Here is a 15,505-nt window from a genome sequence, read left to right on the forward strand (position 1 = left end):
GAATGATTAGAAACTATCCGTGCATTGCTTTATATAGATCTAGGCAGGTAAATTGTATAACTTTTCTTCATAACTCTACTCTTTGGTGCAGGTAGAGCCCGTGGAAAACCCTACGGATCCAAATCCATACCTATAAGGGTACAGGTAGAGTAATGCCATCTGGAACCGAAAGCCTGCTGAATAATCTTCTAACAGATGTACGGGTCTAATAATGCCATAAAAGCCATAGTAAAATTTACCCAAAATAGGTACCTATGATTACTATGATTTAGTAAAATAAAATATGCTGAAGATATACAAAAGAAAAAAACAAAGTGGAATTCTTCTATGAGCTTGTGGTTCAATTATTAAATATTCTGCACTCAACTTGTTCATTTTATAAGGTTAAAAATTTAAGCAGACTTACAAGATTGGTTTTTTCTATATTCAATGGTTTCCAGAATGGGACCCAAAACCATAGTAATACATTTCATAACTTGGGTAATTTGAACCCGATTAAGACGTGGGATACCTCTATGAAATTGTAATTAAATTCTTTAATTTTCTGCATCCAAATTGTTCTTTTAAAAGAGGGTCAAAATTTTAGCCAATTTTCATGTTTGGTTATTCCGTATTTCAAATGGTTTCCAGATTGGGACCCAAAACTGAAGTTCTAAATTTCATAACTTTGGTAATTGGATCCCGACTTATAAGTGGGATACCTGTATGAATTTGTGGTTAGTTCTCTAATAATCTGCATTCTAATTGTTCTTTTATAAGAGGGTCAAAATTTTAGCCGTTTTTCGTGTTAGATTTTTTCGTATTTCCAATGGTCTCCATGTGACCCAAAACTGTAGTTCTAAATTTTTTTTATCCGCTGGGTTTAAAAGAAAATGTTTATTTTGTAATATTTTAACATCTTTAAATAGTTGTGTGCAGACAAAAGTAGTTTGGAGGAGGGAAAGTTGTTTGATATACTGAAACAACCACAAACAATTTACAGCTTAAGATGGATTGAATTCTTTCTGGAATGCAACACATTTTTTTCCACTACGCTATCATTTTTATTGTTTTTATTTTTTTGTCAGAATATTCATACGCATTCCATTCCAGCATACTGTCGCCTGCGAAATTGAGCAATTTAATTATACTCGTATGGAAAAATAATGATGCTGCCTGTGCACATTCCCTGGAAAGGTAAACATTGACATCCAATGAAGGCTTCAAACTGCCGGGCGACAATTGCAATTAATTGCATATTTTAAGCCATTCCAGATTGGAACCGCAGACACCGTGAACAACAACAATTGCTCTACAAAAAGAAAAACAAGATATATATATGTTTAATGTCCATAATAAAATGTAAAAACAAAAGGATCGGCTTGGCCGTTATCAAAGGAAAGAAATTAATTGGTCTTTATGCCAAAAATTAACAATTATGACAATAAAATGCATTCTGTTTATTATAGGAATAACCAAACTGTAATTTTAAATTAATCGTGGCAATAAAACTTTTAACATAAAGCTTTAAAGGGGCATGCAATTGTCCGAACACCAATGCGCATTTCTGAAATCATCTTAAATTTTTTGAAGTGAAAGAAAATTTACTGTGCCAATTTCGATAAAATTTAAGTTTGCTTAGTTTTTGTGGGCCCCCAGATAAAACGAGTCCTCGCACATAGGCTGTGCAATTGCCTATCTCATTTTCCCACAGAATTTTTGGAGAGTCCTCTACGTGAATATTCGCGACTTTTACAACTTTTTGGGGAGGCCCGAAAACAGGAAACAAATAGCAGATCGTAAGGGAACTCAGGAAAGGAATCATAGCCAACTTGGCGTGTGTGTGCCACTTGACAGTCGTTTAAATGCATTAAAATATTACCTTCTTCAACATGAGCAAAACAAAACAGAGGCAAGGGCAAACATGACATCCGCCAAATTTTCACATGCGATAGACTTTCGGAAAGTCAGGGGAAAATGGGAACAGAGGAATGGTCTACGGGGATGTTACGCCCACTAGCAGGCCGGGAAAAATCAAATCATCAGCCAAGGACGCGCCAGCCAATGACTACAACAATGGTGAAAGGATAACTTTGGCGTGGCTGTCTGTCTGCCCGGACAGGAAAAGGGTTTGCCACAGTGTTGCAGAGGAAAGGGCCGAAATGACTGAGTCGACTAGTTAACACAAATTGAAATTTTTGAACCAGCAGACCAAAAAATAGGAATGCTAGAATAAAGCTGTTGGCCACGTTCCCATTTTCGAATACTTTTCAAAGGATTTTAAGATAAATTTTCACGTAATTAACGTTTTTCTTCTGTAATTTTAAAAATATGGATAAAATCAAGGCCTATTCGTTAAACTGAGTTGATGATTTTTCTTTCTATTTTTGTACGTTGGTTGAAAAAAGTTTACTACGTATATGAAATTGTATATTTACATATATTTAAATTAATAAATACCGAATACAATGTCCTTGGAAGAAAGAGTTTACAAGGCACCTTGTAAATTTGATAGGACTTAAGTACTCCATGCGAACCAGAACCAACTAAAAGATTGAAGCTACCGAAACTGAGCGGAAGAAAAATAGAGGAAGCACTAGAAGAGGCGGGCGGAATCGGGAGTGGCCGGCGGAAAACAAAATATTCATGAACACAGCAGTCTTATAAATAAATTTCAGCCCCAACACAGAACCCATCATTGGCACTTCCACCCCTAACCTCAGTCACACCCACATCGCCAGCCTCGTTTGTCCTTTGCCGCTGCATCGTCTATATAGACTGGTGGCCACCAAAAGTGGGTAAGAAAGTGGCATTGGAACGGCTCGAAAAACTTAAAAATATGCCAGCAGAGAAAGAGAGAAAGGGGAACAGGGCATCAAGCTTTTATGATGGTTCGATTTCGTGGAATTAGCAATGAGCAAGAATTGCAACAGGATGGAAGCAGTAAGAGGTCGACCATTTGCCACCGAAAAGTAGTCGCTTATGCAAGGAGCGAATTTTTAATAATACCAGCGAGGTTGGCCAAGGACTCGGAATGCTGGCAAATGGCTGTAGAGTGGCGAATACATAATGCAGCGGCCATCAGGGTACAACCAGTAAATACACTCGGCAGAATAGGTTCAGTATCGCAACTCTGCGATGGAGGCCTTAAACAATGAGTGGGGCACTTTCAGAAACAAACAAGCTTACATGTTCCTAAATAGGATTCTGGGTTTTAATTAGGTACTTTTTTAAAATCTATGCAGTTTTTAAACCCCTCATTAGTGTGCCTCCTAAGAGGATTTAAAAACTAATTTAGTTGTGTAGTATCTATAGAAAAAAAAACGGTTCAGGATTACTAAATCTAATAATAATTATTAAATATATTATTATTTATTTTACTTCTAATTACCCTAACAAAATAGGTTCAGGACTAATAAATCTTAATAAAATAAAAAATATAAACCTATTGTAACTCTTTTATAAAACCTTTTTCTAATTCCAATCAGTGTAAATCAAAGTGAACGTGTTAAATCCATTATAATTAATTTAAGCCATTGACATTGACAGGAAATCCCGATTATATGCAATTTGCCGAACTTTCAACTCCAGTAAGGGATCGTTAAGTGAAGAGAATCGTCAGCCGGAGGCGGTTGGCGACAAAAAGCCATAAAATAAATTATTTCAAGAATCAATTACAACTAATAGCACAGACCAGCTGGAAACCAATTTAATTCACTTGAGCTGCATACGTAGCGCGTTTGCCAAAGGACGAAGGGGGTTTCAAAATCGAGGACCCAGTGGTCCCAATGCCTTCCGTTGATTTCCAATGTCTCCGGGTGGGTGGATGTGTTCGTTCTCGGTTCTGCCCGCCTTGGGTGTATGTATGTAAATCACATATGCGATGATTTAAGCCAATGCATAATTGATTGTAATGCCTGGGAAGCCGATTTCGGTTTGCATAAGCACAAGGCCAAGCACAGCATCCAGTTTTCGGAAATTAGCCTGTTTTCATGTGGCCCGGGGTGGGGTGCAAGGGCTATTTGAAAGCTTTCCTTTGTAAATTGACCAAATACTAATCAGTGACTTGGTCCAGTGGTGAAGTACGGCTGTGGAACTTGGAAATAAAAATTACGATTAGGAGTGGTTAACCATCTTGACCTGAGCTTGTCAGTCATTGAAATGTTCATAGTAGTATGCTCATTACAAATTGTATAGTATACTATATTAATGCTGGGAATTTAATAAATTGACTTAAGATCCACTACGAAAAACTGTTCTTGTAGTGATTCAAAATAAAAATTCAACATTGTTTATTTTTAAAAAGTTTTTAAAAAAGTATGGAAATCATTTAGAAAGAAGATTAGCCAAACTCTGTCTAACGCAGTTCAGTTTTATATCTTTTATTCCTCCCTCTGGAGTTAGTGTCAAAGTTTAGCAGGATGCTGGACATGCTTGGTTTAGGAAGGCGAGAAAAAGCTGGCTAAAATACGTTACGGCTGGCACGTGAGATGGAAAATGCATAGATAAAAACTAATTTTTATAGTCAAAACAATAAAATACCCTAGCCCAAAGCTATTATGTCTTTACTTTTAATTTTTGAACTTTATGGAATAATTTAAGGTGAAGATCTTTTGATTTTTTGGCAAGATTATAATTAAATTTTTTATGGGAGGTAAAAGCTAATCTGGCAAAATACTTTATAAGGCTTCTTATAGTTTTTTTTAATGTATCCTAACTAAATAACAACAGCTCTATAAAACGGTACGACTTTGTTAATATTATTAGCTCTTTGGTATTTAAAAAATAGATGTTTCTAAAGCTAATAAGATTTGTGTGGCACCCAGATTTGGTTTTTGGTGGGAATTCGGCCGCCGTGATTCTGGTGGCAAGCAGGATATAATTGTTGGCTAAGTCTGAGTGTCCTTTTTACCTCTTTTTCCGCAGATTACGTTGGCCATCCGTTAATGACTCGGTGGAGCTGCTGACTTCCGACTTTAAGCTGCTGGACGACACGATTGCGTTGCTATGTGCACGGAATTCTCAATTAATTTTAATTTCATGTCAACACCTTCGCCCGACAATTGCAGGATGCAGTTGTAGGCAGAAAGCTGCAGTTTCGGAAGTGTAATTATCCTTATATTCCAATCCGGTGTCCCTCCTGCCTTCTCCTATCTCTCTCAATTAACCGAAAGAATGTGAGGCGGCACTCAGAGTTTCCCAAGGGAGCGTATGTAGGTGGACATGTTCGTTTGAGGACATTAACCTGGCAGCAAAGGTACACGCACGTGTGAGGAATCTGCAAGTGCTAAAAACCTAGGAAATGGACAAAGGAGCAGAAGGACTCACAGGACGTCCGACGGTGACAGTTTGGTATTTGACATTTGCGTGATGCACATTAAAATCGAACAGGACAACAGGATTTCTGAACCGACCGCAGGTGTAAAGGAGGCATTTTAATAATTTGTCGGATTGCCAGAGGTTCCGTTTATGACAATCAATCTCGTTATGATTAAATTGCCTGTAAATCTATATACACATTATGGCATATGGTCATATCATATTCTTAAAGTCAATTTTGTATAATCATATTTTAAATTCAGTTATATTTTAAAACTAAATTGTCAATTGGAGCTAATGGTAAAATATCCCATCTTACCATACCCTATAATATTCTCAGTTTCAAAAATTAGAACTATAATTTCACGTTTACGATAAGTACTTACAAGTAATTACCATTTTAAATGCCCTTTGCAAATCGACCTACATTTATAAGTAGGCTTTCCATTTACTTCCGTTGTTAAGTTGAAGGGACAATTCATTTAAAATGTGCTTACCATTAATACTTAGTACCTCCACAAGGGGAAAATTCTGAGCAATTTGAAGTTAATTTATGGCAATGTCCGCAACGGTTGAATTTTCTCTGGCTGCCCAGCCATTCATATTGTTGTGGCACCTCTCCTTATGATAAGTTGACTCCCCATGAAAAGTTGGCGGACTTCTGAGTCCGACTCTGCTCTTAACCGTCCTTGCATTTGCATTTCAATAATTAAGTGTTATTGTGGGTAGTTTGCTTTTTGTATGCTTTTATTTTCCCCATATTCACATGGACTGAAGGTGCATGCGTGCCATTCAGCTGCAGACAGAGGCACATTAAAAATATAACAACAATGAAGTTGTGCGGCTGATATTAATTCAGTTGCAATAACTTGAACAATAAAAGCAGGGTTGAAGAAGAAAGAAGCCCGCCGGCACTGCACTTACATATATGCCGAGCAACTTTTTCACATTCTTTCTATTTTATTTATTGTATGATTCAACAATTTACCTAGGTTAGGCGACGTGAATATTAAATTATCCTTTTGTGCGACGGCCAAGAAAAAGGGAAGGACTCCGGCGGAACAAAACACGTATTATTTTAACCGGCACAACTAGCCAAGTGTAAGCAGTTATAGCCGTCTTTATTTTTGCCAAGATATGCATAATTAATTTGTCTTTGTTTGACTAGTGAAATTTATTTACACAACAATGTTCTTGAATAGAAATGGACGTTTCGATGTAACATTTTAATTTGTCTGGTTAAACTCTGTAAAAACGTTAATGTCTGTGCCCCTCAAACAAGGAAAATAATAATAATATGCCCATGGGCATTATAAAGATCCTTCTCTATTTTGGTCAATTTGTATCCCACATCTATTTGGCTGGCTATATATTCGCCCTCTATTTAAGAGGTATACCATTCACATAGAAAGACCAAAAAATATAACTATAATTCTTCCAACAAAAACGGCAATAACAATAACAGCCAACAACACAAAACCAAAAACAAGTAGAACCCACAAACTGCAAACTTAACGTACAAGTTTTTTGCTCAAACACAGAATTCTATATGTATAAGGAGGAAACTCCACCATGTGATAATGCAATTGTTATTGTGGTCGTAAATGTGTTGCCTTTGTTGTTAACTCTTCACGTTGTTTGTGGCAAATTTAAACAATTTGCACATTGTTAACATTTATTTATCATTGTCGTTACAATTTGAAAATTGTGTAATAGTTCTGTTTAGGGAAACTATTTTAAGTGGTGAGAGCGACAAAGTGCATTTGTGACATACACTTCAGGCCAGTCAATCAAATAACAATAAATATACACATTTAATGTTATGGAACTGTGAAAGTGAGTGGTGGGAATACCAAATCAATAAGCACATCCTAACTTTTTCTAGGTTTTTTCGTTTCTTTCACCCTTATTCCCTATCTTACCAACATCACTGACAACAGCTTGCTCCAAAAAGCATTGCAATGGAATTTTGTGCATGCGAAGAGATAAAAGCATAGCATATGTACGTACCAGTGTTCGTACGTATTAACACTGAAAGAAATAAAATAAAAGGAATTTAAATTTAAATTATAAACGATTATAGAGTAATGATTGTAAATATGTTACCATCGAATGAATCAAGACAAACCCACTTAAATGATCAGACTTAAAGATTTTGTACATATAGTATGTGCATAAACGTATTAAAGATACGAGATACGAATTTTTCTTTTAATTTTTTACGTGGAATTTGTAACTTTGATTTTTGGATAAATTTTCAGCTACTTAAAAACTTATGGTTTTCTTAATAAGAAATAATTAAACATTTTTTTCGAAATTTATTAAGATACTATATCATCTTGTTTAAATAATTTGATCCCCTGAACGAGCTTCCCTTGTTGCATCTTAAAGTCATTTATAATAAGCTATAACTTAAGAACTTCTTAAAATTTTAATTTAGAATTAGATCTTTTAAGCATATATATGCATATATATGTATGTGATACCACATTTCTCCCAGTGTAAACGAATGTGCGTGATTTAGGTGCTCTGCGTGAGTGTGTGTATTTTTACTATTTATTTATCAAACAATATGCAGCTGTTGCACTTCCCATATGCGTTTCCCACGTATTTTGAATTTAATGGCAAACTTAATGTGTCTTGCCTCTCGCTCTCCCAAACTTCCCACCGGAAATAGGCACCCACGTGTGTGTCTGTGTGTGTGTGTGGGTGTCTGTCTTAAGTACAAAAATGGCAATTCAGTCAGCAGAAGCCACAAATTTTCTTGCATCCTTTGAATTGCCGGCAATTTAACAGTTGCAACTCGGTTTTAGTACTCGTAATCCTTGTGGCTCAAAATGTGCACCTTGAAGTATGCAAAACTTTTTCGACCAATGCCCATAACTGTTATCGTTCTGTTGGGGCAAAGGCAATTGCTAGAATGCCAGTTCGAGCCCATACCGTATAAATCATATTTGTGGTCTTATCTCCAGGGGAATGCCTGTGATCAAAAGGCAAAAGTCAATGACCGATGGCAGAGTCGGAGTTTTGAGAATTCAGGTGAAACTAACCAACTAACCAGCAGTTTTCATATGCTGAGTTATTTAGTCTGTCACATCGAAATTAGATAACCAGATGAGCTTTGAAAGAATTATTCGAAAAATGCTGGCCAAGGCGAACGCAATGACTTTATGGCTGCGCATTTGTAAGAGCAGCTGTTGCAGCTGCATAAGCAGAAGTACCCCTATCTAAACAGGCACTATATAGAGTCGAGAGTACTGAGTCTGTGGAACAGCTGTTGCTGGCGACGAAGAATTAAAACGTCGCTCGACATAAATCCCACCCAGAGCTAGGGCACCCTTGCTTTTTGAGCTCCTCCCACACCGAAGCACATTTGTATTAAATCGAACGTGTTCGCTCCCAGCCTTCCACTTTGCCATTTCCAAGACTTCCGGCTGCTGCCTTTGCTACTTTTGGAGCCAGTGGCGGAACTGGGTGGTTTTAGGAACTCTCAAAGCATATATACGAGATAATAAATACATTACCAACTAAAATGTATCCTTTTAATTAAATTTTTGGTCACCTAGCTTAGTTGATATGTTTATCCCGAATACTTTAACGTATTTCTTTAACAATGTTAGGCAAGCTAAGATATATTTTATAAAATGATAACTAAACGTATGTGCTCAATAAAAATAAATTGCAGGTCCTTAGTACAACAATTTTAATTGGAAAATGGTTTAGAGCTTACAGATTGTTATCCTGGGATATGTGCAACTTTATTTGTATGTTATGTTATTTCTAAAATGTATTGTGAATCCGCTCCTGGCAGATGGTTCTTCTTATTTTGGTAGCAAAACTGCACAACTGTTTTATTTATTGACTACACGTAGCACATATCCTTATAATTTTTGTATGTGTGTTCTACATACGTCCGTCTGGAGGTCTGGAGAGAGCTAGGTCCCATACCATCCCGAAAGGTTGGGAGAGGTCTGTGTTCTTCCTTGCGCTCGACTGCACGTCCAAATATCAACAACAACTTCTTCATCTTTGTGCCGCTTTCTACGTATGCAATCTTCTGAAATTGAACCTGCAACAAATGGCCATGTTTGACTTGGCCGAGTCCTACTCTTTTCCCACTTCATTTCACTCGCCCCACCACTGGGCTCCGGTCCTCAAGACGATGCCCATTTGTACATTTTAACGGCTCTTGAGCAAATAAACGATTTTTGCATTTTAGATTTTTAAGCGGCATACGGCACTCTACCTATCTACATGATATTTAGGAAAATTGCATATCGATTGAATCTCAATGCCGCGTGTGTGTGCGCTGCATCTCATGTATCTCAATATTACGCTTTTATATTCTTGGGTTTGTAAATATCTGGTAGAAGGCCATTTGGTTCGTCATTTCTCGCTCAAGATTACAAAATGAAAAAAACCTGAGACAGGATAAAAATGGAGGTAAAAAACCTCCAGAACTTAAACGTCATTGGAGCTTTTCGTATATGTAATTATTTAACTGATTGAACTGAAGTTTGATCGGAATTAAAGGCTCCCGTAATGAGGCAAATATTAGAAAATTAGGAAGACTAGGTTCCAATGAAATGAAACATGTATGCTATAACATGTTAAACAAAAGAAATTGTCATTGTCACTTTAATATTAATCAAATCTTGTCACCTTCTCATTTCATTGTGTTATTTTTAGTGCTTGCCCCAATAAACAACATTTATGCATGTTTACAATTTAATATGTTGGGTAGTCATGTGTGAAAACCGTGTTTGCTGAAAGCCGCCGGCTGCAGAAAAACAAAAAACAAACATTCTGGGCAGGAAGGATAATAGCCCTTGCAGATGTCTTAAAGTTCCTGCTTATAGCTGGAAAATGGCCAAGAAATGCTTTCCACTTTTCCTGTTGTTGCATTGACCACAAATGTGAGTTGTATGTGGTTGAATTGTGGCCAAAATGAGTGTTTACGAGTGAGTGTGAGTGTTTATCATCTTAATGAGGAAACTGAGATGCGTTTTAATGATTCATCATTTAGTAAACAGACATTAGCATGGATAGATTCTGACCTACATTAATATTATATAAGCAGCCAATTGAATCCATATATTCATTAGATCAAAAATACCAAAACTTAATTTATTTTAACGAAAGACGTAATCAGGATTTATATGGGAATTTCAAAAAAAAATAAAATAACTTCCAGCTTATTTTCCTGATTCTATTATTTGGAGAAACAAATTTAGAAATGCGTCAAGTCGGCATAAAAATTAGTTTCTAAAATTTATTTTCGACGGGACTTAGCTTCCAATCTCGGTTATTTATTTGAAAACAAACTGGGAAAATTAGCAGCCATTTATAAAAGTCGCAGATAATATTGACAAATGACTATCCTAATTAATTACCTCGTGGCGTCTGAAAGATTTAGCCTTCACGTATAACCGTTGTGTAGACAACATTCAACTTTGCAGCCACTTTTGACTTTTCGGTAAGGTATTTCAGTTTGGCACAGATTGCGGGATGGAGGCAAAATTTCTAATTTGGCTGAGGCGGCTGCTTATGAGCACATTGCGCCCAACTAAGATGCTGGTAAGAAATTCATTAATTTTCGCTTATGATTGTAATCCGCTTTGGGCAAGGTCCACGACGACCAGGCTGGCGAAAGGACGAAGGCGAATCCTTGTGCTATTTGCACAAGCGCACGAAACTTTAGTTAAACATAGATGCAAAAGGCAAAGGCCCCCTGGCTTTCCATCTGCGGCTGCCACGCCCCCAATTTCCACATAGGCCCACCGCCTCCACCCACCAAAATGCCCGCTTGAGTTTAACTCTCGGAAAACGGAGTGCAAATATTTACAATTTCAAATTTCCACTATTGTTTACTTAAGCCAACTGTAAATGTGAGAGTGGGCGGTCGGGTTTGGCCTCTTTCGTGGGCGTGGCAGGCTTGGGGGTTATCTTTTGTTTAAAGTCTGTAAGCCTAAACTGGTAAAAGAACAAACTTGCCATGCGTCTGGTCGTGTGCCACCAAAGGGAATGACCGAAAAAAAAGGAAGTGCCAGACAGACCAGTCAGTTGGACATCCACCCCACCATCCCACCCCCCGTTTCAAGGTCAAAAGTTTTGGATTAACTTTAAAGCTTAGGCGGCTACGCAAATATGTCTAGAGTACATGCAGGCGCAGGATTGTACAGCTCATGCGGGTGAAATAAATTAAAACACACACATACGGATTGGCAGTACGAGTGAGGCTCAGGGAATACGTGAAAGATATGCGCTGGAAGGATGTTCGAATTGGGTCTGGCCGCACTTTGGGACAGTCAAATATATCGTGTGCGTCCCTAACCCAACTCAGGCTATACGATTTACAATCGGCGAGCAATCGAATGGGTCTTTCCGTTCCAGAAGGTTCACTTTGGCTTAAGGGTTGGGGAAGAAACACTTCAACTCGATTCGGAATTTTCAAATAACTTATTGGGGTTACCTTAAAAGAAAATGTTATAACGTTACAATAATTTTTCGTTTTCGTTAAATTTCGTTATTAGTTTCACAATTCTCTATGGCTCTGAAATTACTTATGAGTTTTACTTAGGTGTCTTAAAGTATGCAATGAATAAAGGTATGTCGCCTGATTGAATTCATTTAACATCTGAGTTAAAATTATATAGTGAAGCATACTTCTAGGCACCTTAAATTAAACTAAAATGGTACTTAAAACCCCTAGAAAGCCCTAAAACCCTCATAAAATATAAATTTAAAGCCATGCTAAACAGAGTTAAAAACATCATCTACTATATCACAGGCCTGCTATTCCCTTTATTAACTTGTCAAGATTTTTTTGTAATTAATTAAAAAAATGTTTTGACTTGCATAAATTATTATGTGTTAACCTGTCACTTTATAGTCAATATTTTTCATAATTTCCGATGGTCCCCTGCTGGCCTGTCCTTTCAGCGGTGGCACGTCACATGGGAAGGGCGTCAAGCCACAAAAATTTGCCAGCCAGCCAGTCGGCTTGGGATCAAAAAAAAGCTGAGGCAGACGAAGCAAACGAATAAAAGCAGGCACTCTCGACGATGTCCTGGAGCGCATATTTGCATCAGTTTTAATGTCAACCAGGACGAGGACAATGCCTAGGCTGGCTGTTCAACGAGTTGAACTTTTGCGCTCGGCCGTGTTAAGCCTAAAATCGAAAATCCCTGCCCTGCCCCGCCACGTTCGCCTGTGGTCGGTGGTGCTCCCTAGCAATCCTGGCAGTCCTGGCAGTCCTGGCAGCCACCCCATCCGAAACCCAAACACCAGCAACACCACCGACACCACCTACACCACCGTTCATGCGATGATGCCTGGCTGGTGGTGCTGCTGATGCACAGACGGCTGTTGCAGCATTGGTGGCAAACTTGGCACTTGGCCAACGGAATTTTGCTGGCATAAAATACAAAATATTTCAAACTGCCTGACTATTGGCGACCTGTTACCCCTCGATGCTCGCTCCTCGAACATCCTACTGCATCCTTCTGCTCGCACAGATCCACCATTTGAGGCTTAATTCTGTCCGCTTGACACTCGCAGCACGAGCTGCAAAATTTGTAGTATGTGAAATTCGTTGTGGCATCGGACTCTATTGCACATATTCTGTGGACGGCAGGGGGTCTCCTTCGTACCCCCCACCCATCAATGCTTTGGCACCAATCTTCTGGGGGGGGTATGCTTAAAAAGGGGCCTGGCAACTTTATAATATGCAAAATAATGTCATAATTAAGGATTTATATGAAAAGTTGAGCAATAAACCCTCCACCACACACATATACACATTAACACGTATTCTTGTCACACATTTTGAACTTACCATCCAACACCCACAAGCCACCTCCTTCCTTTGATAGTATGCATATCAATCGCCTGTGCTCTTCTGTCTCACGCCGAATACCATCAAGAAATGCTTGCGAAAAGTTTTTCTTTTTATATTTCTCTCTTTTTTTTTTTTGCAAGTCTTCTGCGCCCGCACGCATTCGCGGAAATGACACTGTGGGGCATGAATACTAATTCTTAATTTCGTTGCCCCGGCATTGCTTCTAACTCTGCGTCTGCCGCAGCTCTGCTTCCCGGCTGCAACACGTTAAGTTGCCTCCAGTCCTGGGCCGCAAAAACTTATCTTCTTTACCCATTCTTTATACCCGGCCCACGCAAGAACTCCAACGACGACGACGATGACGACGAGTTGCAGTAAACTAAACCAGAAGAAAAATGAAATTTTCCCTGCGCAGAGCATATTTTGTGGTTGCTTAGGGGGAGTGGTTTTTCGGTCCTTGGGAACGGGATGTGGCAGTGGCGGGGAGTTACGGCTGCAGTTGACAAAAGTTATGGGTTTGCAAGCCCGTCAACTACAGAAACAAGCAAAGCGGAAAAGAACTGGACATGTTTGCGAGTCTGGGAGAGGACTGGATTAAATGGTCTTAGAGGTATGCCATCCCCATTTCCATTCCCATTCCCATTCTCATCCCGCGCAACGTCCTCGCTGATTTCCATGGAAAAAGAATTTGGACGAGTTAATTTCCCGATGCACTGCATAGCGCTCATGAGCCTAAGCAGTCCAGTCAAAAGATTTTGGCAGTATATTGTTATAGCTATTTTATTAGTAAATGCATGTACTTAAAAACTAGAGACGATAGAGTCGAGTCATAGAGTCGAATCATACAGTCGAATCAATGAATCGAATCATAGAGTCGAATCATAGAGCCGAATCATAGAAAAGAATCATAGAGTCAAATCATAGAATCACAGAATCGAGTCATAGAGTCGAATCATAGAGTCGAATCGTAGAGTCGAATCATAGAGTCGAATCATAGAGTCGAATAATAGAGTCGAATCAAAGAGTCGAATCATAAATTTAAATCATAGAATTCCTAGATTGAACAGAGCATCGGATTTCAACAAATGAGGTGTGATTCGACGCATATTTTCAATAAAAATTCAACTAACCTAATAAACTTGTGCATTTATTGATGTAATTTTTAAAAATGTACACTTTCACTGATATTTCTCCCAAACCAATTAAAATTTTAAAAGTCTTGGTATGCAATCCTTTTAGTTATACCTTCCGATTGGAGTATCACTTGTTTTTATCGGACCATCACAGCAGATTTTTATTTTATTATGTATATATAGTAGTCGTCACTACTCAGACTGCCATCCACAGTGATTAAAGAATTATTGAATTGTATGTTCAATAAAATATATTTAAGTTATGTACCAAAAAAAAATGGAAGACTTTAAGCCACACGGTAATGTGCGAATTGATATCGTCTTGTCGATACCTTACAATCAATTATGCATTAGCTTAAATCGTCACACATGCGATACATATACGTTCAATGAAACACAGCATACATGTAGGTATATATGTTCAGAAGGAGGCGACGAGGCTTGAACTTATTCCTATCCGCTGTGGTCCTCCCTGAGTGCTGCTGTGTCTGCCTGTCAAGTGAATTGAATTGATTTCCATTTGGGCTATGCTATTAGCAATAATTGAATCTTGAAATAATTTATTTCATGGCTTTTTGTGGCCAACCTTTCCTGGTTCTCCCCACCAAAACGTGGATATTATCAGTTAAACAAAAAGTGAGGAAAGATATTAAGTAATCTTTAATGATTTTGGGTTGACTAGGTTTTTAAAGATTCAAAATTAAAATTTAAAATCGTTTTCTTCAGATTAAAAATTGTTTCTATTTTCTTTGTGTTGGTAAATGAAGTTTCTATTGTAGAAAAAATATTTTTTTTTACATATACTGTTTTGTAATCCAATTAAGGTTACGGTTTACATGATTTAGGCCCATTTTCAATGACGTGCCAACCAAACATGAAATTCATCATAATTTAAACTTTTGCCAGTCCGCTGGAAAATATTTACATGCTAATTTAGTCATTTCGGACTAAAAGACCTGTGTGTTCCCAGGCCCCGAAGGCTATTCCTAACTTTTTTCTCACCTCTTCATATATTGCCATGGAATAAAGCAATTTTTGCAGGTTACATGAACAGACTGCAGCGGGTCAAAAACAGAATAGCACAGAGAGTGAGTCATATGCAATGGAGGTAATATTTCTGTACGGCAATTTGGTCGCTAGACCCGTTTCAGCCTGAACGTGGTTATGGACTTGGTTAAGCCTGCTTGGGCAATTTTAATGCAAAGGCGTCCACAAGCCATAAATAATTGAAAAC

This window comes from Drosophila subpulchrella, chromosome 3L (genome assembly GCF_014743375.2).
Source record: "Drosophila subpulchrella strain 33 F10 #4 breed RU33 chromosome 3L, RU_Dsub_v1.1 Primary Assembly, whole genome shotgun sequence".
NCBI classification, from domain to species: Eukaryota; Metazoa; Arthropoda; class Insecta; order Diptera; family Drosophilidae; genus Drosophila; species Drosophila subpulchrella.